This window comes from Lissotriton vulgaris, chromosome 2_1, assembly GCF_964263255.1.
Source record: "Lissotriton vulgaris chromosome 2_1, aLisVul1.2, whole genome shotgun sequence".
Classification (NCBI taxonomy): Eukaryota; Metazoa; Chordata; class Amphibia; order Caudata; family Salamandridae; genus Lissotriton; species Lissotriton vulgaris.
In genome coordinates this window covers 394,092,868-394,119,559 of record NC_141687.1, presented here as the reverse complement: position 1 = coordinate 394,119,559, position 26,692 = coordinate 394,092,868, and the positions used below count along the sequence as shown (strand labels likewise).

Below are 26,692 nucleotides of genomic sequence, written 5' to 3'. Positions count from 1 at the left end.
GTTTTCCTACTGTACCTGGCTAGTGAGTTGTAGTCAGGGTGTGCTAATCCCTTTAATCTACAACTACTAAGTTCAGTAGAACTTAATATGCTAAGCTTTTGATTTATATGTACCTAAGGTACTTGATGTGATCTTTCAATTTGATAAAAAGATTGCAATGGTAAAACAACAGCAAGCTCAAATCCGCACCGCTGCGCACCAATGTGAGAAGTTGGCCTGATATGTGGTGTTTCCAATTCTGGAACCACCTTGTTTCAGTCCAAACAATCCCTTATGATGCCTGGTTGTAAGTCAACCTTGTTAGACAAGCTATCCTAGGGGTAGCATGGACTAAGCAGCCTTAAAGGCTTAACTTAAGAGGTCGTGTTAAGCGAGCTGTTTTACCACATACAATCCTGTAATACCAAATGAAAGGACACCACACAAGTATATATTATAAAAATATATGTGTTTATTTCTAAATTAATCCCCAGTACTCTTTATGAGCAAAGGGGCACAAGCGTTAAATCAAAAGCACAGTATAACATATAAAGTTGCACAATTATGGATGAGGGCAGGTGGCCACTCAAACCATATATTAAAAAAGTGGTATAAGAGATACCAATCGAACAGTGGTTAGGCCTAGGGCCTAGAGAATCGCTGGGAGCAGTCAGGACTAGCAATGCTGAAGTCGGGAGAAGCCCGCGGGATTCGGGTGCAGCACGTAAAGTGCGGCTTGCACCAATGCAATGTCAATGGTGCGTAAAAGTTACACAAAGTTAGTTAAAAGATACTTCCGCTGACCCTAGAGGAACAAAACTTAAGACACAGACCCTAGAGGTGTGTACCAACGTGGGCACACCGGCGTTGCAATGTTACCTCACCCACAGGAAGTGGGTGCACAGGGTCGAAGTGGCGTCGGGTTTTGACACGCAGGCTCTTGGTGCTTGGAGCTGAAGATGCTGCAGGCGATGGGAAGCAGAAGTGTCCGGTGTGATCCAAGGGTGGATCGAAGTCGAGATGAATCTGAAAGCAGAGGGGACAGAGTCTGGGTCACTCAGCAGTGACCAGGGTGGAACCAGGACGGAACCAGGCAATGTCGGGCGCAATCAGATGGTTGTCGAGGAGCTTCTCTCCGCTGTCACGTGGGCTCTGGGGCATCTGCGACGTCCAGGAGCAGGTCACGATCTGTCCCACGCAGGCTCTCGCAGTCAGCACAGTCGGCTTCGAGATTGGAGCAAACAGCACTTGGCAAAAGCAATCCACGCGGAACCGGGAGATTGCTTCTCACTCAGACCAGGAGGGTCAGAGCGGGGGCTCCTTTTCACAGGAGCTGGTGCAAATCTGGAGCAACCAGAAAAGCAAGTCGGTTTAAGGCCACAAGCCAGCTGGCAAGTGACCGGGCCAACGCGTCGAGCCAACACGAGCAGAAGGGCCCCACGCAGCACTCGTCGAGTGTGGAGGGGGTAGCTTTGGTGCAAGTGTAGCTCAGGGTTGGGGCTTCTCAAACCCCGGTGTACAGCTTCGAGGGTCACTCGTGGGCTGCACGGTCAGCGTCTCGTGGCCTTTTCAAGATGGCGTGCCCCACGCTTCCGGTCGCCTCCACGGGTCTCAGCTCTGCGGGGACTGTGGATCGGGCTGGAGGAAGGCAGACAAGCTTGATCTCGTCGATCTCTGTCGCTCGAGTTCCGGCGGGAACTGCAACAAAGCAAGGGTCGAGGTGCTGGATGGTACCCGTTTGCACAGGGTGGTCACTCCTTGACCACAAGGGAGATTCTTCAGTCTTCTACGTTGAGTAGGATGTCGAAGGGTCCAGAGTTTCGTTTCTTATGTTTCTTCAGGATAATCTGAGTTGCATTGGCACTGCTCCCACTCTTATTCGAATCTGGTGGGCTGGACATCCTGCTAGGTCCCCTCCTATGGGTGGGACCCAGGAAGGGGGTGGATACACCCCTTTCCTTTGATCCAGGCCGCGCTGGGACTGGGGCTGGTGTGCCCCAGAACCGGTTTGGCCGGATTATGCAAGGGGCAGCCTTGTGCTCCCCAGGCAGTGTCTGGTTTCTTTGAAACCTCCCTGCTACAATCCACTATGTCCTGTCTGGGGTGGTGTAACACCGCCCTGCGACAGGAAACCCTTTGTCCAGGCCACCATTTGCTGAGTTTCGGTCAGCAGCAGGAGGTCAGACCCGTGTCTGTGGCAGAGGCATCCATTTTGTGGATCTGAGGCTCTTTTAAAATCAACCGCGTTTCAGTAAAGCAAAATGTCTTCTCCCTCTAGAAGGGCGGAATGCTACCCCCGTCGCCAGAACTGGCGAGGGGGTAGTATTCCAATTCGTATGACACCTTACACGACATGTTTTGATAAAGCCAAACCAAAGTTGCTATATAACCGCGAGGATTATAAGGCACTTAATAGTATATGGTATAGCATTATCCCGGATCAGCTTAGGGAGTTGTTCCCGACAGCTGCAGACAGGCTCAGCTCATGCCAGAGCTCCATCTCACATAAAACCACGCACTCTGCCTCCAGGATTGATAAGACCTTCCATAGGAGTGACCCACAGCGCCAAGAAACCGCATGGTGAATGTTGCGCTATATAAATATTTTAAATTCAAATTCATATGTGTCCAGATATAGGTTTAGATATAGGTATACTATATCTAAGCAAGGGGTGATTACACCCACTTGCCCCAGCTGAGTGATCAGCCAGTTGTGTCAATTTAAGAACCAGCCAGGGGTGGCAAAAGCTATGCTTCAGCCCCTGGTAGGCATTGGTGGCACCTATGCCCTGAGCACCTATAGTGCATGGTACAGGGGCTGACAAGGAGTCCATTTCCAATTGTGGTATGTACCTATAGCACATGTATTATATATTTAGAGAGAGAACAGCAGGCTGGGGGTCTGATTAGCAGGCCCACAGCCTCAGTAAGTCGAAAACCAGTGAAGCAAAAAGCAAAAAATGGGGGTGACCATAGGATAGCAGACCCTACTCTCCTACATATGGAATTTGGCCATTGTGGTGGAGGGGGCTTCTGACAGCGAGAGGATGAGCTGGGTGTCGTTGGCACAGGATATGATGCAGAGTCCATGTGTTCTGACAATGTTGGCCAACGATGTCATGTAGGTGTTGAAAAGAGTGGGACTGGGAAAAGAGCCTTGAGGGACGCTGCAGATAATGCTCTTAGATTTCGAGGTGGAAGGTGGATTCTTCTGGTGAGGAAGGAGGCAATCCATCTGAGGGTGTAACATTGAATTCCAATGTGGTGTAGTCTCTTGATGAGGGTGTAGTGGGATACTGTGTTGAATGCTGCAGAGAGGTTGAGGAGTATGAGGGCCGCTGTTACTCCCCTATGAAGAAGGGTTCTGATGTTGTTGGTGGCGGCAATCAGGGCAGTCTCTGTACTGTGGTTGGTGCGGAATCCACATTGGTAAGTGGCCAGAAGATTATTGTTCTCCAAGTGTTCTGTGAGTTGGCAGTTAATAGCCTTTTTGAGGACTTCGGCAGGAAAAGGGAGCAGAGAGATGAAAATGTAGTTCTTGAGTTTGTTGGGGTCGGCGGAAGGTTTCTTGAGGAGGGTTTTGATTTCTGTGTGTTTCCATTGTTAGGGGAAGGTGGGTCTGATGATGGATGCATTGAAAATGGCGGTGAGTTCATGAAAAATCCTCTTGTTTCCAAGGTTGAAGATGTGGTGAGAACAGCAGTCTGTGGGTGGGTGCTCCAGAGTGGACACAGGTTATGATGGCAGTGGTACCTTGAGTGGGGAGCTCGTTCCAAGCGGTGAGTAAGTTGTCAAGGTTGTTGTCTGTGGTAGTCGGGTGGCTGAGTATTTTGATGATGGTGGGCTGGGGTGCAACATTTTTGTAGGTGGTGGATATCTCGTCATGTAAGAAGTCCGCCAGTGTGTTGCAGAGTTCCTGTGGGGAGGTAATGATGTTTTTGGTGGCTTATGGGTTGAGAATTCCCTGCTGATGTGAACAATTGTTTGCTGTGGTTGGAAATGGCTTCGATGGGGTCTGCAAGATGCCCCTTTTTGTCTTTTTTAGTAGTTGGTGGTATTGGCTGAGGGATGTCTTGAAGGTGGTACAGTCTGTGGGCTTCTTGCTGGTGCATCATTTCCTCTCTAGTTGCTTGCAGTTGCATTTGGTCATTCTTGGTTAAGTGGTTTACCAGCTGGTCTGTTTGGAGGATCTCTTGAGTTTGGCGATCCATGTGGAGAAGTTGAGGTGCTCCATAAACGGGTGGTGTTGTCTCCAGTGGTGGTACAGTGGATAGTTTTCTTGTGAATGATGGAGATTCCACCTCCGTGCTTGTTGATGCGGTCTCGGTGTGCTATCTTGTAGCCATCGGGGGTTGCTACAGCAATGTCAGGCGGACGCAGATGCAGGGTTGTGCCAGGTCTTGGTGAGGAAGAAAGAGTTGGGGCGAGAGAGGTGTTCCAGATCTTGGTATCGTGCTTGCAGAGTGATTGTGCGTTGAGCAGGAGGCAGTGGACTTGTTCATGATTAGGTGTGGTCGGCGTAGTGGTGGTTGTGCATGCGGGTGTTCCCGTGTTGCAGGAGAAGAGACAGTTCCGGCTGGAGAATGCTCCTTCCAGGGAGCATGGAAAGGTGCGGCAGCAATTGTAGTTTTTTCTAGGGTCCAGGTTTTGGAGCTTGGCAGTGGTGTGTGGGGATTATAGGGGACCCAGGATTCCTGGCGCTGGGCACAGTCAAGGCATGGACAGGCACAGACTGACTTGCTTTTGGTGTGCCCGCTTCGCGCAGCCTCCATTAAGTAGGTTCCGGGGGGAAGGAGGGGTGGTGGGCGGTGCTGGCGGGAATGCAAGCGGTGAAAATGGGTGGGAAGGGAGCAGCGGGAAAAGAACTCAGCATCTCCTCATCTTCCATTTTGATGGCGAGCAACTCTTTGGCTCCCAGGTAGATAAGATATTTGAGAAAATAAAGTGGGACATGGAGATTGCCCAATCTATGGGTGCCTGAGTGTCCTGCAAACTCCAACTGTGAGAGGTTCCTTTCGCAAGCAGCAGTTTAGAGGAGGAGAAAAAGTCACATTACCAGATGAGCCAACGTCTTATCAGAAACAGCAGCTCTCCTTTCACCAGCAGCAGTTACTCCAGGGATTCATAAGGGGTAACAATGGAGGGAAGGGCAGAGGTGACACCAGTAAAGTTTCTGTGACCTCTAAGCAGCGACTTGCTCCTCTTCCTGACCTATCATGTTACCTGTTGGGGATATAATGCAAGATTTCCTCTTTCGCTGGAAGGAAATCACATCAAAGCAGTTTGTTTTAGTGGTGTTTCACCTCAGCTTCTGCCTAGAACATCTCACAATCCCTCCCAACATCCCACCTCACATACATGTCCTCAACAGGGACAACTCTGCCTTCTTGTGGAAGAGGCGGAAGCACTCCTCTAGAATGGGTCAATAGACAGTGTCGAATTGTGTGAAAGTTAGCTTAACTTCCACTAACTGTGCGCTAAGTTTAACTTGAAACTTGAGTTGTTTCTTCTCTTATATTTTATCTCCTTTTGAAAAAAGTTCATCACTCAGTTTTTTAGCAATCAATTTTGACTTTTTATTGACTTGTTTTTCTTTTTTCTTAATCGTGCATTATCAAGAGTTTTTTTATGCACCATTTCATTATAGAATCAGTATATTTCCATTATAACTCTGCCCAATGCATTTCGGGTCAGGTCATGTGACCCTTCGTCAGGGGCCTGTGGACAAACGAATACAGGACCTTAGCAATCATCATAATATAATTAAGGATCATCATAAATGAATAAACAGAAACAAAAAACCGGTACGTGCATCATTTTGAATACATGAAGTTCGAGTGTGAACATAAACCAAAGTATCTAATTGTGGTGCTGTGAATAGAGTTAAATGTGCATATGGTGAATAAGGATAGTAGGGGAAGAGGTGACGACTATGTGAACAAAGATAATCAGAAAAGCGGGGTTTAGGTAAACATACGAGGAGAAACTAGAAAAGGGCTCCAGAGTTTCCGAAATACGGACAGGAAGAGAAATAGCACTTACGCGAGTTAGAAATAGTAGCTGTCTCAGTTGTATCGGACGGATAGTGAAGGGTTGTCTCAGTTGTGCCGGACGGGTAGATGGGAGTTTACGCGCGGTTAATGAATTTAAAAGGCTAAGGTAGTTCCGATCACGTGATCGTCTTGACTATGGAAGTCGAAGAAAGACTTCTCTAGTATATTTTGTGCTCGTGTTGGGATCTACTGGTGTAAACATAAATATCACGGAAAAAAGTACAAGATAAGGCTAAGTAGGCGACCTCATTAAATAAGTATATGTACTTAAAAAAGAAAAGAAAGACAATCGAACTCGGAGTAAGGGTGACGATACATCGGGAGAAACTGAAGAGGGACTGGATGAAGGAAGCGTAGAGTGAAAATAGATGTAGGACTGTATACAATGTGGGTATTTATGAAAAACCTAAGTGTCAACCAAAAATGAATTATGAGGTGATAGAACACGGAGTGTATTCAATATGCTCAATATATAAAATAAATAATTCATAAATAATTCAATGAGAGTGAAACCATTAACTCCATTATGCACATGGATATAAACATGGATATAAACAATAAGGTATTATCAACAATACATATGTCAGTACATCATCTGAATACTTAATCCTCAGTTAGCTTTCAAGGGTTCAGGGAGTGGAAAAGTCCTTATAGGATGCTATCTATAGGAAACATGAATATTCAATACGGTCATTCATTCCAATTGGCTGAAGACTGTTCAATTTCTTTATCCAAAAAAATTCGGCTCTTAGTCTTTGTTTTGTGGGGTCCATGTCGCTGCGTTGTGGGATTGTCTCCAATACCGTAAATCTCAGTTGAGAGATTTGATGCTTTGCTTCAAGCCAGTGGTTTGCTACAGTTGATTTCAGATTATGAAGTCGAATATTTGATTTGTGCTCTGTTATACGTACTTTTATTTTCCTTTCCGTTTGGCCTACATATATCTTGCCACAAGGGCATTTGATGGCGTAGATAGTATTTGTTGTGTCACAGGTACTGGTATGTTTTAGTTCAATTTCATGACCTTGAGTTGGATGCATGAATTTGTTACCCACTAGTACATTATTACAATGGGTGCAGTTAAAGCACTTGCACCCGCCTTTGAATTTGATTTTTTGATTTTTATTGGATGTGGTAGTTAGAATTTCTTTCAGGTTTTTAGATCTTCGGAATGCAAATGTGATGTTGTCATTGTATAGATCTTTCAGGTCTGGTTCCATTTTGATTAGACTCCAGTGGGTATTAATGATTTTCTTGATTTTCATAGCTTCAGTAGAATATTTGAGCACACATACTGTCTTCTGTTGTGTTGTATTTGTCTTAGGTGTAAATAGTTTTTCTCTAGGAATCATGTTGATTCTTTTAATTGATTCATCTAAAACGGTTATAGGGTATCCTCTTTCTTGGTATTTTTTGATTTGTTCTTTCATAGTGATTTCTAGCTGTTGCGGATCTGAAGTGATTCTTTTTAGTCTGATCAGTTGTGATGTAGGTAAATGTTTTTTCAGAGTGATAGGATGAAAACTTTGGAAAAGTAGACTTGAGTTCCTGTCAGTTGGCTTGATGTGAACTTGAGTGGAGAAATGAAAATCTGTCATATTGACTTTTACATCCAGAAAAACGATGGATTCATGATCAATATTGTGAGTGAATTTAATTCTTTCGTATCTGGTATTCATAGAACTGATGTTTTTTTCGAGTGCAGCTTTGTTTCCTTGCCATAATAAAAAAATGTCATCTATGTATCTTCTGAATACAATCAGATTGTCTTTCCAGTCTGGGTTATCTAAAATAAAATCTGTTTCGAATTTAGACATAAAGATACAGGCATATGCAGGAGCTCCCCCAAAGCCCATAGATGTCCCGTTGCTTTGATTATAGAAACACTGTTGCCATTCAAAATAACTGTGGAATAGAGCAAAATGCATTAGTTCTAACAAGAGTATTTTTTGACTTTCTTCCATTTCATCTTTCTTGAGTAGGCTCCATTCCAAGGCTTCCATTCCTTTGTTGTGAGGGATAGAGGTATAGAGTGAGGTCACATCTATCGTACATAGCCAATATTCATTTTCAGGTGAAAGTGTCACTTCATTGAGTATTTTTAAAAAATCAGTCGTGTCCTTTACGTATGTGTTACCTTCTTGCACTATAGGTTGAAGAAACCAGTCGATGTATTGTCCTAAAGGTTCGGAGATTGAGCCACAGGCAGAGACTATTGGTCTGAATGGTGGGTTTTTCTTATCCTTGTGGATTTTAGGTAACATATAGAGTTTAGGTCGTCTTGGGTACTTTGTTTCAAGAAATTGATGGGTCTTCTTACTGATTATTTTCATGTCAAGTGCTTTGTCTATTATCTGTTGTAGTGTTCTTTTGTATTCATCAGTAGGATCTGAGTCAAGTGGCATGTATGTATTGATGTCTTGAACATGTGTGTTGACGCTTTCTAGATAATAGCTGGTGAAAAGAAAGACAATCGAACTCGGAGTAAGGGTGACGATACATCGGGAGAAACTGAAGAGGGACTGGATGAAGGAAGCGTAGAGTGAAAATAGATGTAGGACTTCAAAACCACCAGTAACACAAAAATCTCAAACTCAAGTCCAAAAACCAGCTTTTTTAGACGTAAGCCCAGCAGCCAACGAAACACCACAAGCTACAAAACAAGGAGAGGCAAAAGAAACAGAAGAGGAAAGAATAAAACGAGTCACAAGGAGCCAAACGAAAGTGACTTAGTCATTAATATCTCTAACAAACACCTCAACGAAACCGAAATAAAGATCTTGAACAAGGGAACCTCATTTGTCTCAACCTACAGATCTAATTTAGCAGAAACAGAAATAACTCTCTTCAAATTCTTCAGGAACCTGAAACTACGATACTTCTTTAAAACTAATGAGAACATACCACCTCAAGAATCTGAAAGTCAAATTAAAGAATTCAAACCAAAAAGCACATTTTGCGCACCTGTTACCCACAAAACAATAGAAGCCTTTGAACGATCAGTACTAACGGATCTACAAAAAATCAAATTTGCTAAACCAAAGAGAACGAATCTATATCCTCGTGAGTGGAATATTCTAAAAAACTTAAGTCAAAATGAAGAAATAACCTTTCAAAGAGCTGACAAAGGGGGTGCTCTAATTGTAATGGACACCAGCTATTATCTAGAAAGCGTCAACACACATGTTCAAGACATCAATACATACATGCCACTTGACTCAGATCCTACTGATGAATACAAAAGAACACTACAACAGATAATAGACAAAGCACTTGACATGAAAATAATCAGTAAGAAGACCCATCAATTTCTTGAAACAAAGTACCCAAGACGACCTAAACTCTATATGTTACCTAAAATCCACAAGGATAAGAAAAACCCACCATTCAGACCAATAGTCTCTGCCTGTGGCTCAATCTCCGAACCTTTAGGACAATACATCGACTGGTTTCTTCAACCTATAGTGCAAGAAGGTAACACATACGTAAAGGACACGACTGATTTTTAAAAAATACTCAATGAAGTGACACTTTCACCTGAAAATGAATATTGGCTATGTACAATAGATGTGACCTCACTCTATACCTCTATCCCTCACAACAAAGGAATGGAAGCCTTGGAATGGAGCCTACTCAAGAAAGATGAAATGGAAGAAAGTCAAAAAATACTCTTGTTAGAACTAATGCATTTTGCTCTATTCCACAGTTATTTTGAATGGCAACAGTGTTTCTATAATCAAAGCAACGGGACATCTATGGGCTTTGGGGGAGCTCCTGCATATGCCTGTATCTTTATGTCTAAATTCGAAACAGATTTTATTTTAGATAACCCAGACTGGAAAGACAATCTGATTGTATTCAGAAGATACATAGATGACATTTTTTTATTATGGCAAGGAAACAAAGCTGCACTCGAAAAAAACATCAGTTCTATGAATACCAGATACGAAAGAATTAAATTCACTCACAATATTGATCATGAATCCATCGTTTTTCTGGATGTAAAAGTCAATATGACAGATTTTCATTTCTCCACTCAAGTTCACATCAAGCCAACTGACAGGAACTCAAGTCTACTTTTCCAAAGTTTTCATCCTATCACTCTGAAAAAACATTTACCTACATCACAACTGATCAGACTAAAAAGAATCACTTCAGATCCGCAACAGCTAGAAATCACTATGAAAGATCAAATCAAAAAATACCAAGAAAGAGGATACCCTACAACCATTTTGGATGAATCAATGAAAAGAATCAACATCATTCCTAGAGAAAAACTATTTACACCTAAGACAAATACAGCAGAACAGAAGACAGTATGTGTGCTCAAATATTCTACTGAAGCTATGAAAATCAAGAAAATCATTAATACCCACTGGAGTCTAATCAAAATGGAACCAGACCTGAAAGATCTATACAATGACAACATCACATTTGCATTCCGAAGATCTAAAAACCTGAAAGAAATTCTAACTACCACATCCAATAAAAATCAAAAAATCAAATTCAAAGGAATGTGCAAGTGCTTTAACTGCACCCATTGTAATAATGTACTAGTGGGTAACAAATTCATGCATCCAACTCAAGGTCATGAAATTGAACTAAAACATACCAGTACCTGTGACACAACAAATACTATCTACGCCATCAAATGCCCTTGTGGCAAGATATATGTAGGCCAAACGGAAAGGAAAATAAAAGTACGTATAACAGAGCACAAATCAAATATTCGACTTCATAATCTGAAATCAACTGTAGCAAACCACTGGCTTGAAGCAAAGCATCAAATCTCTCAACTGAGATTTACGGTATTGGAGACAATCCCACAACGCAGCGACATGGACCCCACAAAACAAAGACTAAGAGCCGAATTTTTTTGGATAAAGAAATTGAACAGTCTTCAGCCAATTGGAATGAATGACCGTATTGAATATTCATGTTTCCTATAGATAGCATCCTATAAGGACTTTTCCACTCCCTGAACCCTTGAAAGATAACTGAGGATTAAGTATTCAGATGATGTACTGACATATGTATTGTTGATAATACCTTATTGTTTATATCCATGTTTATATCCATGTGCATAATGGAGTTAATGGTTTCACTCTCATTGAATTATTTATTTTATATATTGAGCATATTGAATACACTCCGTGTTCTATCACCTCATAATTCATTTTTGGTTGACACTTAGGTTTTTCATAAATACCCACATTGTATACAGTCCTACATCTATTTTCACTCTACGCTTCCTTCATCCAGTCCCTCTTCAGTTTCTCCCGATGTATCGTCACCCTTACTCCGAGTTCGATTGTCTTTCTTTTCTTTTTTAAGTACATATACTTATTTAATGAGGTCGCCTACTTAGCCTTATCTTGTACTTTTTTCCGTGATATTTATGTTTACACCAGTAGATCCCAACACGAGCACAAAATATACTAGAGAAGTCTTTCTTCGACTTCCATAGTCAAGACGATCACGTGATCGGAACTACCTTAGCCTTTTAAATTCATTAACCGCGCGTAAACTCCCATCTACCCGTCCGGCACAACTGAGACAACCCTTCACTATCCGTCCGATACAACTGAGACAGCTACTATTTCTAACTCGCGTAAGTGCTATTTCTCTTCCTGTCCGTATTTCGGAAACTCTGGAGCCCTTTTCTAGTTTCTCCTCGTATGTTTACCTAAACCCCGCTTTTCTGATTATCTTTGTTCACATAGTCGTCACCTCTTCCCCTACTATCCTTATTCACCATATGCACATTTAACTCTATTCACAGCACCACAATTAGATACTTTGGTTTATGTTCACACTCGAACTTCATGTATTCAAAATGATGCACGTACCGGTTTTTTGTTTCTGTTTATTCATTTATGATGATCCTTAATTATATTATGATGATTGCTAAGGTCCTGTATTCGTTTGTCCACAGGCCCCTGACGAAGGGTCACATGACCTGACCCGAAATGCATTGGGCAGAGTTATAATGGAAATATACTGATTCTATAATGAAATGGTGCATAAAAAAACTCTTGATAATGCACGATTAAGAAAAAAGAAAAACAAGTCAATAAAAAGTCAAAATTGATTGCTAAAAAACTGAGTGATGAACTTTTTTCAAAAGGAGATAAAATATAAGAGAAGAAACAACTCAAGTTTCAAGTTAAACTTAGCGCACAGTTAGTGGAAGTTAAGCTAACTTTCACACAATTCGCCATATTAAAAAGACACGAACAGGCATCGTGTGACAACGCGTAACGCTAACACGAAAACCTTCTATAGTTAGGACATATTCTTGAATAAGTGAGTGCACTGAGACCAAAAACTTTATTCAATAGACAGTGTCTCCACTATCAGGGAAAAGGCATCAACTCTCTCTATTTGCTCATTCCTAAAAAAGACAACTCCCTAAGACATATGCTGGACCCCAGGCCCCTGAACAATTACATCCTTTCAAGAATCATTCATTCAGGTTCACTAAGATAGGGATGTTCTCAGGAGCAATCATAAATTTCTCTCTCAAGCAGTGTCACTTCACACTACAGTCAGACTGTAGAGCTTCTAGTCTTCTTTCCAACGACAGATTCAGTAACAGAAAGAACTCTAAACACTTTGGATGTTAAAATGGCTTTTATGTATTACATTAACAGGATCAAGCCTTTTTGAAAGTCTGACTAGCTCTTTCAATCCAGTGCAAAACCTAACAAGGGTCACCCCCATCTCCAAGGGAGGTATAGCATCGAAACCTGCTACCTCAAAGCCCAAGGAGTCCTACCTGTTCTTCAGAGAGTTCATTCCACCAGTTACATGGGCAATCATGGCTTTCTTAGGAAACATCCTGCTATCACCTATGCAGTCACCTGGTCAAAACCACACACTGTAACCAATCCCTGCTGCATACACAACTCAGCCTGCTAGCAGACTATAGTTTGTCAGATAGTTTAAAGGACTTATTTCCAGATATATGCATCCTGTACTCCCCAGCCACTGCTTATGGAGGGCACTGTTTTACAGTTGATGCAGAGGATGTGTATTTACTGCTACACATGCTTTATATGGAAATTGTTACTTACCACATAAGCATCTGTAGCATTGGTGCTGTCGATTAGAATGTGCTCACACTCTTCACTGTAGCTTGTGTTGATCGCAGAGCTCTTCTTTTATCACCCAGTTCACACAGCACGCAAGGTGCACCAAGCTATGCTCACGTGACACTCCCTATACTTTCTCATCCGCTGGGGCCGATGTCCATGCGTTTTGTGATCTAAAGGAGGAGTCTCAACACATTTCTGGGCACAAAAGAATTCTTAGAAGAAAAACAATTTGCTAACATCCAAGCCCCACAACAGCTAGCAGGAGTTTGCAGAACATGTGAATCTACAGCACTACATGCTTCAAACAGATGCTTGGGGTGTAACATTTTCCTTAACCACATCCGCGCTCAGAGAATTCTCCTTCTATGCTGGGATTTACTAAATCCCATGCTTCATGACGAGCTGGGCTCGTCATCAGTGTGCGAGGAGGCTACACCATGACGAGCCCAGCTCGTCATGAGCCTGGAAGGGGTTAATGTATGTGATTTCCTAATTGTGAATCTTACAAAATCGAATTTTCTAAGGACCAAAATATTGATTTTCAAAATAGCGATTCCTAGTGGATTCTCAAATAGACCTACGGTATGAATATTAATGAGGTTGGTTGCAATTTGTGACTTATCGGGAACCGATGCCATTGGGAAACATCTATTACAATGCAGGCATTACAACGTAGTGCCTTTACAACACAGTACAACAACTGCAACGCTACCATGAGTTCCATTTTAACGCAAGTCATTACAACGACTTGCTTTAGGGAATGCAGTGTTGGGTTTTAAGTCCACCACCTTCCCTACAGATACACCGACTAGAGTTGTAATAGTAATTTCAACTATTCCAAAGTCCAGCGGTTCCCTAAAGCAAGTCATTGTAATGACTTGCATTGTAATGGAACTCGTGGTAACAACACAGTTGTGGTATTGATTGCGTTGTTAAGCCATGTGTTGTTTTAGTATGCGTGGTAACAGATGCGGTTCGCAGGCATCAAAGGGATGGTGGCCTGCTGAGGTCAGCAGACCACCATGTCTGTGATTGCTCTTAATAAAGCAATCTTTTATTTTTTCTTTAAATGCACCCCATTTTTCTTAAACAAAAATGGGATGCATTTAAAAAAAGAAAGGAAAACGTATACGTTTCATCTTTTAAAAGTAGGCAGTGGTCTATGGAAACACACCCTGCTCTTAAAAAATATTTGTTTCAACATTCACAAAGGGAAAGGAGTCTCTTGGGGACCCCTTCCCATTTGTGAGTAGTTACCATCTCCTTTGCAATGTTTGTATAAAAATTAATGTTTTGCGACTGGTATGCAGTTGCAAAACATTTATACATACTACTGTGATTCTGTATTTGAAATGGACACCCATACCACACCCCTTCCAAATCCCAAATCTCAAACACGATTTGCTAACGTGTTATCGCAATTTGTGATTGGTACATATGTAAAAGCATTTTTGCAGAAAATGGCCTGATTCTGTGAATTGTGCAATTTACGACAGCAAACATTATTTGTATATGAGCCCCTTAGCTCTGAGCCCTCCAATTTGAGCTACATTGCTGCAAACCCAACATCAGAAGTAGATTAGGCCAAATAGTAAGTGATAACAAAACATGGGATCTGTGCACACGTCAATTATTATACTGTACAATATCGACAGTTGAGTCATACACAAAACAATTCAGAGACAAAGAATGTTGATTTAGTCTTGATTGCTGGATCTTCAATTTTAATTTGCAACGCCCAGCCAACACGTGTTTCGTCAGGGTGGTATACCCTCGACTTCGTCAGGGCTCCAAGTGGGCAGCGATATTCCAATGCCTGTTGCAATAAGTTTTTTGCTCTCCGCCGGTTGTACTTCCGTCCCGGCTGCCAGGTTCGAGCGAATAAAAGATTAACACCGCTTATATCCAGAAGCTTAAAATCAATATCGATGCTTTAATGTTGTAAGGCACGTTCGTATGTGCAAGGTCGAGTTCAAAATAGACGCCGCAGCTCCAGTACCGCTGCGAGGACGCTACCGGCAGTTATGTTGGCCTAGTTGCTTCTGCAACATGTTCTTTGACTAATGACTCAAGTGTTCCATCAGTGTTAGCTTGGTCGTTTTTAGGTCTCGCAACCTATCAATGCGCGCAAGCGCATTGAGCGGAGCGAGAATTCATGTCTCGAAAATCCTCGTGAAACCAAGGGCTTCTTGCGCTGCGGTTTTCATTGAGTTCACGTGAATCACGTGACCAAACAAGCACGCGCATTCCCTTCTCCTCCCCTACGGCCGCACAGCACATCAAAGGGCTTCGCCCAGTGTGCGCTCTGCGGCTTCTCCTCCCCTAACACGCTTCTCCTCCCCTAATTCATCATGGCCGGCCGGACGGCCGTACTTTCAGTTTCCCGCCCGCTCTCTCTTAGTGGCCTCACATGTTTCACATTCCACGCTGGGCTGGGAGCAGATAACCTCCACCAAATTCCATGAACGTAAGTACAACACTGTTGGTAATGTCTAACTTTGTAAACTGTTCTTGTTTTAGTCCAGGCAGTTTCACATAATGAAAAGGTTTTGAAATTAAAATGTTGTGTAATTTGTTTATGAAACTGAGGAATTTTCAACATACGTTTAATTGCATTTACTTCGTTTTTTTTTAACTATGCTAGATGGCTAACAGAGTGATGTACCTCAATTAAAACACGCAAAATCGTATAAACAAAACGTGAGACCTCAAATTACACAGTAAGCACAAAGCTGCACAGCACATCAAAGGGCTTCGCCCAGCGTGCGCTCTGCGGCTTCTCGGCTTCTCCTCCCCTAATTATTTATGGCTCAGTTTCCCGGCGCACGCATTTGTTCACATTTTTTTCGCCGCTCTCCCCACTCGGCCCCCTCCCCTGCCCGCCGTGTCGCATTTCTCCTCTCCCCTCCCCTGCCTTCCCTCCGTCTTGTTTGGTTTTGCTTCAGACAGCGATAGATGAGTGACCTATGTTGTACACACGATGTCGGAAACTAAGTATTGGCTGTATGAACAGTGGTGTAAAACCTAAGTTCTCACTGCTAGACAAGTCAAAGATGCTAAAGAAAGAACTAACAAATACGAAGGACCACGGATGAGTGGCAAGTTAGGCTTAGTGCAGGAGTCCTTCGTCTGTCTTTGCTACCAGACTGCACATGACAGCTATGCCTATGTCCTGATTGCGTGACGTCAGCAGCTGACCTGTGCTTCCATTTTTGCCTGGGTCTGTTCCATAGGCCGTAGATTGAGGGCAGGTAAAAGTGCAGCTGTCGCCTCCAGTCACCTGGAAACAAAGGCCGCTCTCTGTCTATGCAGAGTCCTTATACATGTCCTAATGGGGGCTCCAGGTGGTGTCTCTGTCTGCACTACAAAGCGTACCCCTGCAGGTAAAAACAGATTTTTTTTTAAAGACAGCAATCTGCATTCCCAACATTATCTCGGCGTTGCTATGCTTCACAAAAAAAGTTATTCCGAAGGTCAAATAGTTTAAATGTTTTGGTGCACGCCACGTGTCCATTTCTTCGCAGTGGGGCGGGTGTAGACTCGAGAGTAGCATCCTACGTGCCCAAAATCACGCATGACGAGTTTTACCTGCTAAGTAATTTCTTTATATCACAATACCGACAGCACAGTACCAATGCAACCCGTACAGCCGCCTCAAAGCACTATCGCAAAAACAATGCAAAACAAACCTCTCATGACAGCGCCTTAGGGTTTACAATATTGCTTGTAGGATAATTTTGGACGGCACGTTTATGCCGAAGTCAGCAAAGAGAAACCTCTCCTGATAGCGAGGGGAAAGCACTTGGTCAACTACTCCAGTTAAACCCGTACGACAGAAGAGGGCTGTATATTGATATGCAAACTATCCAGGTGCAACATCTTTTGATGTGGGCTTTTTTAATACATCACCCACCCCCCTCTACACAAATATTAACTCAATTTTCCATGGTCATATCAGTTTGCCCACGTTCACACCACCCAATATTAACTCAAAGATGCCCCAGGACGAGGAAGCGTGCACGTTAACTGCACAAGCCATCCCATGTGTTTGTAGGCGTCACATGTAGTGTACTATTACGGATCACACTGCCCCTTCAGTGTGAAGAAAAGTATAACACACCCCCTCCCCCATAGAAGAGTGAACACGATTTGATTTTCACTTTATTAACCGAAAGTCCTCTCAAGTTGATCAAACGCCGTAGCCATACACAAACAAGCACTGGCGTTGCCAATAGGTCTCGCAGTAGGAAAGTTGGAGCTATTGGTTTTGTAAATGACAAAGCCCTTTATGTTTGTAAAATGAAAACAAACATAAAAGGCATTGTTATTTGCAATTGTAATAGCTCCAACTTTCCTACTGCGAGACCTATTGGCAACGCCAGTGCTTGTTCCTGGTGCCTCTGTTTTCAAGTTGGCTTTGGATATTTGCATACATGTGGTGATGAAAAATAAGTTCTTATCTGAGCAGTGTTTGTAAATTATTTCTGGAAGCCCAGTGAAGGTGCTATCAATCGGGGAGAGAATGGTGTTTTTTGAGCCAGAAAATGTGTTGCTGCGCTGCGTTTAACATGCCAAGGTAATTGAGTTTACTGCCTGTATGCATTGTATAACACCCATTGAGAAGTGTGCAGCAAAACATAAGGTGTATGGAGTGCCAAACCACACGTTTCTTCGATAATGACAAACAATTTCAATGCGATAGTAGGTGAGCAAGAGACAATCGCCGTCAGTTTCCATTATACTGTACTCAATAAACAATTTTCTCCATGGAGATTTTCTTATGAATAAATGTAGTCACACTAACGGCTTATTGCCATTCTATTGCTGAATTGTCTTTTGAGCCTCTGCAATCCCACAAACTTGCATGTATTTAAATATTCACAAACTCTCCGATAACACTTCTTTCACTAGAATTTACTTCTGACAAGGACATAAGTAGGTGTGAAGATCGCAAGACCCCCGAAATGTGTGCCGGTTTCTCCAAGGGGAAAATATTTCACCGTCGTACCTGAAACATTAGCAAGAGCATTTACTCTTGCTCGATAGATTATCATATAAGTAAATATTCATATGTATGTGGAATTCACAAAATTTGTCCAGGAGTACATCTTGAAACATTTGAGTCGAATAGTTTTCCAAACATATTTATGGAAATATTTTTTAATCCCCAAAAAGGTCAAAATCTCTGCCCATTTAGGTTCGGTATACCTCTGGTTCCAAATTTACTCCTTTCTTTACTAAGACTAAAGTGAAACATTTCGCTATTGGTGAGCAATCTTTTTTTTTTTTTTTTTGGTGAAAATCTTTATTATGTAAAGAAAGAGACAGTTACAGACCTACAACCACGGGGCTGGTCAGTCGCACACAACAATATCAACATCAAAGTACACAGCTCTTCAGCCGACAACCCGGGGGTCCGGCAGCGACATCTCGTGATCTTTGTAAAAACATGTGGTATAAATAGGATTAGTGAAAGGTTTCGCATTTTATATTTTATATAAATAAAACAACAAACAAAACACAAAGAAGATCGAGGCATTACTGTGTGATAGATTGGCTGTCCCTTATGGCAGCGGGAGACGGATGGAAGACATGCTACAGTATAAAAGAGGAGAAATACTGGGGTGGGTAGGGGGGGGACCCAGGGGCAAAACAATACAGTGTAGTCGACGAATGCTAAGTATTGGGAACGCACAGTCAAGGGAGAAGAAGCGGATCTGCAATGTCGGTAAATGGGGGGGGTGCAAATCTCTCCACAGTACGCATTCCATTGACCCCAGACCCTACCCCATTTCTTAGGTCTGCCACGGGAGACATATACAGTTTTTTCCCTGAACATGAACCAGTCCATGTTTTCTTTCCATGCTAGGAGTGATGGCGGCCTCTGAGAACCCCACAACTGGGCTATATCTCGTTTAGCAACCATATTACCCAATGTGACCCATTGAGTTTGAGCAACAGTACAGTCATTCGGCTCCCAAACATTCAACAGACAGCGTCTGGCCTCAGGCAATAACACAACACCCGTCACCTCACCCATAACCGCATGCACACGGCGCCAAAACGTCGCCACCTCCGGACATTCCCAGAGGATATGCAAAAATGTAGCCAACATACCACATCCACGCCTACACAACCCATCCACAGAGAAACCCATATGCACCAGTCGTGGGCCTGTGACATACACCCGATGCAATATTTTAAGTTGCACCAGCCTAAGACGTGCCGGAATCGCGACCTCTTTGGGGGAAGATATCGCCGCCTGCCAGTCTTCATCGTCCAGTTCTAGCCCGTCACTGGTCCAAGCATTCCGCAATTGTAGAAGGAGATCCGAGCGATCGTTGATCAGTTTCTTATAGATAAGAGATATAGTGCTGTCGGAGACGTATCCGTCAAGCACTCTATCCTCAAGAGGAAAGGACTCCGATATTGTAGTACCAGCCGGGAAAACTGAGTTAAGCGCATGGCTGACTTTAAGGTACTGGTAATATTCCCTGTCGCTCAGTTTATATTCCCGCTGGAGTACCTCGAAGGTCTTAACTTTGCCTTTGGCCCAAAGGTCGCCCACCCTGCTGATACCGATGAGATCCCATCTGTCAAAACCCTTCGACGTCCACAGGCCACCTAGCGCTTCCGCGGCATACAGTGGGGTCGACTTCGTCAGTTTATCTGTCCATCCCGTGGCGGCGGTCGCACTTCCCCAGACTCGCACCGTAACTGCAGTAGGGCCTGTGAGATGCTTCCGGTCGGCTCTAGAATAGAGCGCTCGATTGTAATCCCCCCCGGGCAGTTGCCATCTGTCCATCTCAAATGCGGGGTTCGGGACAGGGCCGTACATAGCGTGGTTCACCGCACTCAACTGGGAGGCCCAGTAATAGCGCTTGATGTCGGGCAACGCGATACCTCCATCATACCATGGCAAAGTCAATTTCGCCAATGCGATACGCGGTCGCCCACCCCACATCAACTTCCTCTGCAAGCCCTCGATCTCTCGAAAATAGCTAGCAGGTACCAAATCAAGTGTGTTTTGAATGGCGTATAGGAAGCGGGGGAGAGACATCATTTTGAACAGGGCCGCCCTTCCCAAAGGGGAGAGTGACAAGCCACACCACGCCGCAACATCCGACCGAAGTCGGGAGAGCGGAGGCAACAAATTCCGCTCGTAGCGGGCCTTGGGGTCCAGTGAAATGTAGATCCCCAAGTATTTAAAGCCAACTCTAGAAACCGGTATCGGACAAATGCGGGGAAGAAGAGGCACATCGTCCGTGAGTGGATAAATACAGGACTTGGCCCAATTAATGACCAAACCGGAATTCCTCCTAAAGGAGCGTAACACATCAAACAGGACACCCAACGACTTACGAGGAGAGGTAAGATACAACAATATATCATCGGCATAGAGCGATATCCGGTCCTCGAAGTCAGGCGACCATCGGATGCCCTTAAGCGACGGTTCCTAACGTAGCCATGCAGCCAGGGGCTCAAGGGCAAGCGCAAAGAGGAGCAGTGACAAGGGGCACCCTTGTCTCGTCCCGCGTCCGAGGGTGAAGGGCTCCGAAGCCCTACCATTAACCACCACCTGTGCCAGCGGCTGCTCATACAAAAGCTTAATCCACCCAATGAATTTAGGGCCGAAACCAAACTTAGCAAGGGCAGCCCACAAATATGGCCACTCCACCGTGTCGAAGGCCATCGAGGCATCAAGGGAAACCAAGATGGCCGGCTCACCAAGAGACCCCGCCCTTGCTAGGACGCCATGGAGGCGACGTAGATTGAGCGCGGTATTACGGTGGGGTATAAATCCAGATTGGTCCGGATGGATCAAGTCAGCAATCACCGCAATCAGCCGATTTGCCAAAAGTTTGGCGAGAATTTTGGGCTCAACATTCAAGAGCGAAATCGGCCGATACGATGAGCAATGATCACGGGGCTTGCCATCTTTATGGATGACCACAATAGATGCCAATCTCTGATCTCGAGGAAGAGATCCGAGATCTCGCGATGACAGGAACATATGATGAAGATACGGCGCCATTTTGTCGGGGCATAGCTTGTATAATTCCACCGGTATCCCATTCGGGCCCGAGGCCTTACCGGAATGAAGTGAACGGATAGCGAGCGCTACTTCATCGGTGGAAAAATCCGCCTCCATAAGTTCCTTGTCCGAATCTGACAGGCTAGTCAGGGCGATATCCCGAAGCAATAAATGCGAGTCCTCTTCCGGCCTATCAGAGACCGGCGCATACACCGCCTGGAAGTGCAAAAACTCGGACTATATCAATCGGGTCCACGACACGCATACCATCCATCCGTTCAACAACAGGCACCACCCGGTTCAATCTATCCTTTTTGTCCAACCATGCAATCAACTTTCCCGCCTTATCACCCACATCGTACAAACGCCCCTGTTGCTCACGGTGCATCGCCTTGGCCGCATCAGTGACCAGAGCCTTGTAGTCAGATTGTTTCAGGGCCAGAGAATGCACCATCTCCGGAGTGACCCCGGACTCCATCTGCCTTTCCAAATCAGTGATTTCATTTTCCAGATCCACCACCGCAGCATTCTTACGCCTCCTTTCGCTGGCAATGAGGGACAAGACTTGACCACGAATCACGGGTTTATAGGCCTCCCACAATGTTACAGGGGAGGATACCGATCCCTCATTCTCAGCGAAGTAGTAGTCCATACACTTCACCACCTCCGACCTGATCTTAGGATTACGAAGGTGCCAGGGGTTGATCGAAGCGATCCGGCCCTCGGCACCCAACTGTATGTCAACTGTAAGCCAAAGCGGAGAGTGGTCAGAGATTCCCCTGGCCAAATGCCTAATTTCCCGTACAGAGACCATCTGTGCTGCTGGTACAAGAATATAATCCAATCTCGATAGACTCCCATGGGCTCCCGAATAGAAAGTAAATTGGAGCTGTCCAGGGTGCAGTTGCCTCCAACAATCGACTAGACCAAGCGTGTCCAGGAGCTTCCCGAGCCAAAGCTGTGCAGCAGGCAGGGCTCTTGGGGGGCTACGGTCTGCATCCCCACTAACTACAGAATTAAAATCGCCACCCACTACCAGTATGCCGTCAGGAAACCCCAGGATCACATCACCCAAATCAGCAAATGTGGTGGCCTGCAGGCCAGGGGGGACATAAACAGACAAAATGGAAATCGTTTTCCCTTCCCACCGACCCGTAATAGCCGCATAGCGGCCCCTGTCGTCCAACACTACTTCATCTATCTCCAGGGGGAGGGAAGTTCTTACCAGGACCCCCACCCCTCTCGACCCGGAGGTAAACCCTGAGTGGGCCACCAGACGGTAGCCCCGTCTGTTCAGTGCGTGGCATGTATTTCCAACCAAGTGCGTCTCCTGGAGTAAAATCACATCTGGGGCACAGCATTTCAAGTATTGCAATACAATTCCCAGCTTTATCCTATCACCAAGACCGTTAACGTTCCAACTCAGCACCCTAAACTCCCCCCCCCCCCATCCCCGCACTGGGCACCCAGCCCCCCCCCCCCCCCCCCCCCCCCCCCGCCCGGGAACAAGCACACAGGATAAAAGACAGAACATAGCGGAGCCTCGAACAAAACAAAAAGGAAAAGACACCCCCCCCCGCCACCCCCAAGGAACCCTGAAAACACCCCCCCCCCACCCTGCACCCCTGCGTTAGACCAAAAAGCCACCCCAACTTGCAGTGTGCCTGTTGCCCCATTAAACTAACCTACAAGAAGAGCGAAAGTCCCCAGAGGAGGAAGAAGAGGCCCGATTCCCCCCACCCCCGGGTATCCACATTATAAAGCAAGTCTATTATAAAGCCACTGCTATAAGTCCATAGTAACCGGCTCGCCGATGCAGACTCACTACTCCTGTTCAGTCAGGCCCCCCTCGGCACCTCTCGAGCTCTCGCTGCTGGTGCGGTTTGATGGCAATGTGTCCAACCAGTCACTGACCACTTCGGGGCGATCAAAGAAAAACGCCCGCTCCTCATACTCGATCCTCAGTCGGGCTGGAAAAAGCATGGAATACTTCAGTCCCATATCTCTAAGCCGTCTCTTTACCCCGGTGAAACCCATGCGTTGTTTCTGCACCGCCTGGGTGAAGTCTGGATAGAAACTGACTGAGGCATTGTCAAATTTAATGGGACCCGTGGTACGTGAGGCTTGCAGGATAGCGTCCCGGTCCCGAAAATTAAAAATCCTGGCGATGATAGGCCTTGGTGCGGCCCCCAGCTTGGGCTTCCCACCGGGAACTTTATGTGCTCGCTCCACGGTAAAAAAGTTGCTGAGGCCTTTAGGCACAAGATGTTTCAGGACCAGATCCTCCACCAGAAGGTCCGTGGATACATCCGCAGAGTCCTCCGGAACCCCTACGATGCGGACGTTATTGCGCCTGGCCCGGCTCTCGAAATCCTCCAGCCGGCGGGCAAACTGGTCGTTGGAGGTACGGAGAGTGCGAACCTCAGCCTGGAGGTCCGAGACAACAGTGGTCAAGCTTGTAGTTTTAAGTCTAGGGACTTGACCAGTTCATTTGTCTTACCCAGGTCCGCCCTAATGAGGTTAACCTCGATCGCCACCGTGTCGATCTTCGCAGCGAGAGTTTCATATTGTTGGCCCATAGCCGTCCGAACCCTGGTGATGGCGCCCATGATGTCCTTCAATGTCGGCTCCTCCGTTGAAGGAGTACCATCTCCGGTCCCCTCGAGAGCCTTGCTCGCTCCACCTGGGGACCCTTTTGGGCGAGTGTAGCGCTCTATGGTCTGGGTTTGAATAACGCCACCACGATGCGTGCCCTTGGTGTTCCGCTTCTCGGCATCTGCTTTGCCCGCCATAGTGGGCGATGAACTCCCACGGAGCCGGTGGGATCTGGTCAAAATGATCCCGCTCTCGATGGTCCTCAAGGGCAAAAGGGCTAAGATCCAAAGCAAGCGTAGGGTCTGTCGCAGGAACGAGAAGTCGAATGGGGCGGCCGTAGAGCGCCGTCAACAATGACCCAAAGCGAAACCGAAAGTACCACAGGGGCTGTGGGCGTGTACACTGGCCGTTGTTGTTGAGTTGCCACCTGGGTACCTCGGGGACTCAAGCCCGGGGATGGTCTACGATGTAGGCCGCAAACTTCAGGATGCAGCAAGTCTGATTCTCGGCGTCCGATTTGATTTCGGAAAAAAGTTCTCAGGATCAGCAGGGCATAAGCAATAAGTACCCGTCGTTCAAATCAGGATTTGTGGCAGGATAGATGCGGGAGGCGAAGAGGGTCTCAGGAGCCCTTTGCTCACTCGTCCATCTTGCAACCGCGCGAAGCTCCTCCTTGGTGAGCAATCTTGCAGTTTCATTTATATCCAAAAGAAGACAAACTACTGATTGACATATTCACAAATAGTAACTGGGCTGTTTTGGTAGCCGGATGTACGTTCACAGATCACCAAATATCCCACTCAGTAACATGTACTTTCTCATTCGCGCGTAGTGGCTTTGATGGAGAGAGACATGAAGTGACTTGCCTGAAGGACTTGGCCTAAGTGTGATTCAATCGTATTCACCCACTGGCTACATCATGTTGACCATGCTTTGGGGTCTTATCTAATTGTTGTAAATATAGGGTTATTGAGAGGGTCTTTGGTGCAGTCACTGGGAGAGGCCCTATTAGGGCAATGCATTTAGAAGGACAGCTGGACTTTGACTATCAAGGGCAGCCAGACTTTGACAGTGAAATGTCAAAACGTTGTCTCTGGAAAGTCATCAGGGCGGGTCAGAATCAGACATAGATCAGACTTCCCACACTTTTATTTGCGCCACAAACATAATCTGTAAATATTACGCACTCTTCCACTATTCTAGCTTGTATACTTTATTCCCTTTTGGTTAGTGTTATCTTGCTTAACCTGATTTAAAACTGCACTTGGAGGTTACTGAACTAAAAGTAGCATGTCCAAAAAACTCTTCCAAGGGTAAATAAGAGTGGGACACATTTCTGAACCAGTATGTTTCTGTGAACTAAATAATGTATTTCTAATTTTAGAAGATATTGTGCAGTCAGCTGTCCGCCGGCCTTCTGAGAGCAGAGAGCCTTTGACTCCTGAAACAGGAGATGCTCCCCTCCAAAAGAAAAGGAAGAAAAAGAAATTACCAGCTGGTATGTAGGAAAATGATATAGAACAGTTGTATGGTTTTATAAAAAACATTAAACAAATAGCGTGAAAAGGTGATGCAGATCTTCGGTCGAGTTAATAAAAATCATAATTTGCAGTATATACGATAAGAGCCATCAAGGAAACTTTATTTTCATTCCCATAATACATTTGTTTTGCCTTTGGTTTTCAGACATGGGTGTTGTTTCTCCTATTTTTTTTAAAGAAGTTAATTTTCCATTGGTTTTTGTTTGTCTCTGCAGAGTCTGAAACGTCTTTTGTGCAGCCAAATACTCTTGGTACCTCTCCATTCATAAATGGCAATGATGACGATCAAGTGCCAACCGAGGAAGGGGCGATTCGTAAGCCTCGGAAGAGGACAAAGTGAGTATCACTGTGAGACTTTTGGTATGTGTTCAAATCAAACACCGTTCTTGGGAAGATGAGGACATGTGACAGGGCTAGGCACAGAGCTGGCCAAGCGCAGAATCACACCCATTGAGTTTCATGCAGAGCTCCCAGCCATGAGGATTGGCAAAAGTATTTGCTTGAATGGGCAGTAGCAGATGAACATCATTAGAAGAGTACAAGGAGGGAAACACCGTTGACCAAGGTACTTGCTGAATGAGCTGAGATGCTTGCAAAATTAATAAATCCCTGGAACAATAAACTAGCTTTAATCAAAATATGTAATTTGATGATTCCATTGGGGAGACATAGTAGAGCTATCGCCAACTATTTTAGCTGTGGGTGCTTGTAGGAGTCAGCTATATATGGCATGATAATATAGGTAATAATCTTATGGGTGGGGTGAGAGTACAGACACATGTATATGTGACATGTTTCAGTTGTTCTTTCTTTGATTTTTTTTTGTTTCCTGCTAAATCACAATACAATGTACATATATTTTTTTTTTAAAGGCCGTTCTTTGTACCCAGTGAGGGAGCTCTATGTTATATTCATTTATGCAAAATGTGGAAAGGGAATGGATTTTTTAAGATTGACTCAGGTTCCTCATCATATTAGCATAATACAAGATAAAGAAAGTGATCATAGGCACAGCAAGTCTTAACCATCAATCTCCCTTTGTTCCAAATATGCAGGATTTTGTTTGTCCTCCAAATGTCCATTCCCTTCTCCCAGTCGGTTTTCAGATTGGCCCCTAGGCTCAGGCATTCTGTTTGCTGGGGTAAACCGAGCTATCACAGTCATTGATTTTTTTGTGTGTGGAATGTGGGCATAAGCCTGATGGGCATGGCAACACTTAACATATGCTATCATAAAAATGGATAAAATGCACACCATTCTGTAATTTGCATTCGTCAGTAATTTTGACATCATTGTTAAAATGCTGGCTTGTTTCCACGCTCCGTCCCTTTAGCACGGGTGTAGAATACCTTAAACTGCCTAGTGCAACTTCTCGTACCAGACACAAGCCAC

At 44.7% G+C, this 26,692-nt stretch overlaps 1 protein-coding gene across 2 annotated transcripts in view; it reads left to right on the top strand.

The window, feature by feature from the left end:
* Positions 1–26,692, top strand: part of TMEM237 (transmembrane protein 237) — a 205,692-nt gene that overhangs the window by 99,131 nt on the left and 79,869 nt on the right. For both annotated transcript variants that reach the window (XM_086955257.1, XM_086955256.1), the window contains 2 exons: positions 25,144–25,257; positions 25,516–25,636. The gene's annotated coding sequence lies outside the window, so the exon portion shown is untranslated. The remainder of the gene's footprint in view (positions 1–25,143; positions 25,258–25,515; positions 25,637–26,692) is intronic.